Genomic DNA, 6,887 nt, shown 5'->3' with positions numbered 1-6,887 from the left:
TACCCAATCCACAATCTTCAACCCTCAATTCTCAATTGTCAATCCTCAATATTCAATCATCAATACTCAATCTTCAATCCTCAATCTTCAATCCTCAATACTCAACCTTCAATCCTCAACCCTCAGTCTTCATCCTCAATTCTCAATTCTCAATCCTCAATCCTCAATCCTCAATCCTCAATCTTCAATCATGAATAATCAATCTCCAATCCTACATCCTCAATCCCCAATCCTCAATCCTTAATCCTCAATATTCTATCCTCAATCGCCAGTTCTCAATCTTCAATCCTCAATGCTCAATCCCCAATCATCAAGCCTCAGTCCTCGATCCTCAATCCTCAATCCTCAATACCCATTCCTCAATCTTCAATCCTCAATCCTCAATCCTCAATCCTCAATCCTCAATCCTCAGTCCTCAGTCCTCAAACCTCAATCCTCAACCCTCAGCCCTCATCCTCAATCCTCAATCCTCAATCCTCAATCCTCAGCCCTCAGTCCTCAAACCTCAATGCTCAATCCTCAATACCCAATCCTCAATCCTCAATCCTCAATCATCAATTATCAATCCTCAATCCTCAGCCCTCAGTCCTCAAACCTCAATGCCCAATCCTCAATCCCCAATCCTCAATCCTCAATCCTCAATCATCAATCCTCAATCTTCAATACTCATTCCTCAATCCTGAATCCTGAATCTTCAATCCTCAATACTCAATTTTCAATCCTCAATCCTCAATCCTCAATCCTCTGTCCTCAATCCTCAATCCTGAATCCTCAATCTTCAATCCTCAATACTCAATCTGCAATCCTCAATCCTCAATCCTCAATCCTCAATCCTCATTCTTCAATCCTCAATACCCAATCCACAATCTTCAACCCTCAATTCTCAATTGTCAATCCTCAATATTCAATCATCAATACTCAATCTTCAATCCTCAATCTTCAATCCTCAATCTTCAATCCTCAATACTCAACCTTCAATCCTCAACCCTCAGTCTTCATCCTCAATTCTCAATTCTCAATCCTCAATCCTCAATCCTCAATCCTCAATCTTCAATCATGAATAATCAATCTCCAATCCTACATCCTCAATCCCCAATCCTCAATCCTTAATCCTCAATATTCTATCCTCAATCGCCAGTCCTCAATCTTCAATCCTCAATGCTCAATCCCCAATCATCAAGCCTCAGTCCTCGATCCTCAATCCTCAATCCTCAATACCCATTCCTCAATCTTCAATCCTCAATCCTCAATCCTCAATCCTCAATCCTCAATCCTCAATCCTCAATCCTCAATCCTCAATCCTCAGCCCTCAGTCCTCAAACCTCAATGCTCCATTCTCAATACCCAATCCTCAATCCTCAATCCTCAATCATCAATCCTCAATCCTCAATCCTCAGCCCTCAGTCCTCAAACCTCAATGCTCAATCCTCAATACCCAATCCTCAATCCTCAATCCTCAATCATCAATCCTCAATCATCAATACTCATTCCTCAATCCTGAATCCTCAATCTTCAATCCTGAATACTCAATCTTCAATCATCAATCCTCAATCCTCAATCCTCAATCCTCAATCCTCAATCCTGAATCCTCAATCTTCCATCCTCAATACTCACTCTGCAATCCTCAATCCTCAATCCTCAATCCTCAATCCTCATTCTTCAATCCTCAATACCCAATCCTCAATCTTCAACCCTCAGTCCTCAATCATCAATTCTCAATCCTCAATCCTCAATCCTCAGGCCTCAAACATCAATATTCAACCCTCAGTCCTCGTTCTCAACCCACAACCCTCAATCCTCAAACCTCAATCCTCAACCGTCAGTCCTCGTCCTCAATCCTCAACCCTCAATCCTCAATCCTCAATCTTCAACCCCAATAATCAATCTCCAATCCTAGATCCTCAATCCCCAATCCTCAATCCTTAATCCTCAATCCTCAATCCTCATTCTTCAATCCTCAATACCCAATCCTCAATCTTCAATCCTCAATCCACAACCCTCAATACTCAATCCTCAGTCTTCAATCATCAATATTCAATCTTCAATCCTCAATCCTCAATCCTCAATACTCAATCCTCAATCCTCAAACCTCAATCATCAATCCTCAATCCTCAATCCTCAATCCTCAGTCTTCAATCCTCAATACTCAATCCTCAATCCTCAATCATCAATTCTCAATTCTCAATCCTCAATATTCAATCATCAATACTCAACCTTCAATCCTCAATCCCCAATCCTCAATCTTCAATGCTCAATCCTCAATCCTCAATCCTCAATCCTCAATCCTCAATCCTCAATTTTCAATCCTCAATACCCAATCTTCAACCCTCAATCCTCAATCCTCAATCCTCAATCCTCAATCCTCAATCCTGAATTCTCAATATTCAATCCTCAATACTCAATCTGCAATCCTCAATCCTCAATCCTCAATCCTCAATCCTCAATCCTCATTCTTCAGTCCTCAATACCCATTCCTCAATCTTCAATCCTCAATCCTCAATCCTCAATTCTCAATCCTCAATCCTTAATCCTCACACCTCAAACATCAATATTCAACCCTCAGTCCTCGTCCTCAATCCACAACCTCAATCCTCAGTCCTCAATATTCAATCTTCAACCCTCAATACTCAATCCTCAATCTTCAATCCTCAATACTCAATCTTCAATCCTCAATACTCAATCCTCAATCCTCAATCCTCAATCCTCAATCTTCAATCCTCAATACTCAATCTTCAATCCTCAATCCTCAATCCTCAATCCTCAAGCCTCATTCTTCAATCTTCAATACCCAATCCTCAATCTTCAATCCTCAATCCTCATTCTTCAATTCTCCATACCCAATACTCAATCTTCAACCCTCAATCCTCTATCCTCAATCCTCAATTCTCAATCCTAATTCTTCAATCCTCAATACCCAATCCACAATCTTCAATCCTCAATCCTCAATCCTCAATTCTCAATCCTCAATCTTTAATCCACAGACCTCAAACATCAATATTCAACCCTCAGTCCTCGTCCTCAATCCACAACCCTCAATCCTCAGTCCTCAATATTCAATCATCAATATTCAATCTTCAATCCTCAATCCTCAATCCTCAATCCTTAATCCTCAATCCTCAATCCTCAGCACTCAGTCCTCAAACCTCAATGCTCAATCCTCAATCCCCAATCCTCAATCCTCAATCCTCAGTCATCAATCCTCAATCTTCAATACTCATTCCGCAATCCTGAATCATCAATCTTCAATCCTCAATACTCAATCTTCAACCCTCAACCCTCAATCCTCAATCCTCAATCCTCCATTCTCAATCCTGAATCCTCAATCTTCAATCCTCAATACTCAATCTGCAATCCTCAATCCTCAATCCTCAATCCTCAATCCTCATTCTTCAATCCTCAATACCCAATCCACAATCTTCAACCCTCAATTCTCAATTGTCAATCCTCAATATTCAATCATCAATACTCAATCTTCAATCCTCAATCTTCAATCCTCAATACTCAACCTTCAATCCTCAACCCTCAGTCTTCATCCTCAATTCTCAATTCTCAATCCTCAATCCTCAATCCTCAATCCTCAATCTTCAATCATGAATAATCAATCTCCAATCCTACATCCTCAATCCCCAATCCTCAATCCTTAATCCTCAATATTCTATCCTCAATCGCCAGTCCTCAATCTTCAATCCTCAATGCTCAATCCCCAATCATCAAGCCTCAGTCCTCGATCCTCAATACCCATTCCTCAATCTTCAATCCTCAATCCTCAATCCTCAATCCTCAATCCTCAATCCTCAGTCCTCAGTCCTCAAACCTCAATCCTCAACCCTCAGCCCTCATCCTCAATCCTCAATCCTCAATCCTCAATCCTCAGCCCTCAGTCCTCAAACCTCAATGCTCAATCCTCAATACCCAATCCTCAATCCTCAATCCTCAATCATCAATTATCAATCCTCAATCCTCAGCCCTCAGTCCTCAAACCTCAATGCCCAATCCTCAATCCCCAATCCTCAATCCTCAATCCTCAATCATCAATCCTCAATCTTCAATACTCATTCCTCAATCCTGAATCCTGAATCTTCAATCCTCAATACTCAATTTTCAATCCTCAATCCTCAATCCTCAATCCTCTGTCCTCAATCCTCAATCCTGAATCCTCAATCTTCAATCCTCAATACTCAATCTGCAATCTTCAATCCTCAATCCTCAATCCTCAATCCTCATTCTTCAATCCTCAATACCCAATCCACAATCTTCAACCCTCAATTCTCAATTGTCAATCCTCAATATTCAATCATCAATACTCAATCTTCAATCCTCAATCTTCAATCCTCAATCTTCAATCCTCAATACTCAACCTTCAATCCTCAACCCTCAGTCTTCATCCTCAATTCTCAATTCTCAATCCTCAATCCTCAATCCTCAATCCTCAATCTTCAATCATGAATAATCAATCTCCAATCCTACATCCTCAATCCCCAATCCTCAATCCATAATCCTCAATATTCTATCCTCAATCGCCAGTCCTCAATCTTCAATCCTCAATGCTCAATCCCCAATCATCAAGCCTCAGTCCTCGATCCTCAATCCTCAATCCTCAATACCCATTCCTCAATCTTCAATCCTCAATCCTCAATCCTCAATCCTCAATCCTCAATCCTCAGTCCTCAGTCCTCAAACCTCAATCCTCAACCCTCAGCCCTCATCCTCAATCCTCAATCCTCAATCCTCAATCCTCAGCCCTCAGTCCTCAAACCTCAATGCTCAATCCTCAATACCCAATCCTCAATCCTCAATCCTCAATCATCAATTATCAATCCTCAATCCTCAGCCCTCAGTCCTCAAACCTCAATGCCCAATCCTCAATCCCCAATCCTCAATCCTCAATCCTCAATCATCAATCCTCAATCTTCAATACTCATTCCTCAATCCTGAATCCTGAATCTTCAATCCTCAATACTCAATTTTCAATCCTCAATCCTCAATCCTCAATCCTCTGTCCTCAATCCTCAATCCTGAATCCTCAATCTTCAATCCTCAATACTCAATCTGCAATCCTCAATCCTCAATCCTCAATCCTCAATCCTCATTCTTCAATCCTCAATACCCAATCCTCAATTTTCAACCCTCAGTCCTCAATCATCAATTCTCAATCCTCAATCCTCAGGCCTCAAACATCAATATTCAACCCTCAGTCCTCGTTCTCAATCCACAACCCTCAATCCTCAAACCTCAATCCTCAACCGTCAGTCCTCGTCCTCAATCCTCAATCCTCAATCCTCGTTACTCAAACCTCAATACTCAACCCTCAGTCCTCATCCACAATTCGCAATTAGCAATCCTCAATCCTCAATCCTCAATCTTCAATCCCCAAAAATCAATCTCCAATCCTGGATCCTCAATCCTCAATCCTCAGTCCTTAATCCTCAATCTTCAATCCTCAATCGCCAGTCCTCAATCTTCAATCCTCTATGCTCAATCGTCAATCCTCAAGCCTCAGTCCTCAATCATCAATCCTGATTCCTCAAACCTCAATCCTCAACCGTCAGTCCTCGTCCTCAATCCTCAACCCTCAATCCTCAATCCTCAATCCTCAATCCTCAATCCTCAATCCTCAATCCTCAATCCTCATTCTTCAATCCTCAATATCCAATCCTCAATCTTCAATCCTCAATCCTCAATCCTCAATCCTCAATCCTCATTCCTCAGTCCTCAGTCCTCAAACCTCAATCCTCAACCCTCAGCCCTCATCCTCAATCCTCAATCCTCAATCCTCAATCCCCACCCCTCAGTCCTCAAACCTCAATGCTCCATTCTCAATACCCAATCCTCAATCCTCAATCCTCAATCCTCAGCCCTCAGTCCTCAAACCTCAATGCTCAATCCTCAATCCCCAATCCTCAATCCTCAATCCTCAATTATCAATCCTCAATCATCAATACTCATTCCTCAATCCTGAATCCTCAATCTTCAATCCTGAATACTCAATCTTCAATCCTCAATCCTCAATCCTCAACCCTCAATCCTCAATCCTCAATCTTCAACCCCAATAATCAATCTCCAATCCTAGATCCTCAATCCCCAATCCTCAATCCTTAATCCTCAATCTTCAATCCTCAATACTCAATCTTCAATCCTCAATCCTCAATCCTCAATCCTCAATCCTCAGTCCTCAAACCTGAATCCTCTACCTTCAATCCTCAATACTCAATCTGCAATCCTCAATCCTCAATCCTCAATCCTCATTCTTCAATCCTCAATACCCAATCCTCAATCTTCAATCCTCAATCCTCAATCATCAATTCTCAATCCTCAATCCTCAATCCTCAGACCTCAAACATCAATATTCAACCCTCAGTCCTCGTCCTCAATCCACAACCCTCAATACTCAATCCTCAGTCTTCAATCATCAATATTCAATCTTCAATCCTCAATCCTCAATCCTCAATACTCAATCCTCAATCCTCAAACCTCAATCATCAATCCTCAATCCTCAATCCTCAATACTCAGTCTTCAATCCTCAATACTCAATCCTCAATCCTCGATCATCAATTCTCAATTCTCAATCCTCAATATTCCATCATCATCAATACTCAATCTTCAACCCTCAATCCCCAATCCTCAATCTTCAATGCTCAATCCTCAATCCTCAATCCTCAATCCTCAATCCTCAATCCTCAATTTTCAATCCACAATACCCAATCTTCAATCCTCAATCCTCAATCCTCAATCCTCAATCCTCAATCCTCAATCCTGAATCCTCAATCTGCAATCCTCAATACTCAATCTGCAATCCTCAATCCTCAATCCTCAATCCTCAATCCTCATTCTTCAGTCCTCAATACCCATTCCTCAATCTTCAATCCTCAATCCTCAATCCTCAATT

Source organism: Calliopsis andreniformis, unplaced genomic scaffold, assembly GCF_051401765.1.
Source record: "Calliopsis andreniformis isolate RMS-2024a unplaced genomic scaffold, iyCalAndr_principal scaffold0128, whole genome shotgun sequence".
NCBI lineage: Eukaryota > Metazoa > Arthropoda > Insecta > Hymenoptera > Andrenidae > Calliopsis > Calliopsis andreniformis.
This window is presented reverse-complemented; position numbering follows the sequence as displayed.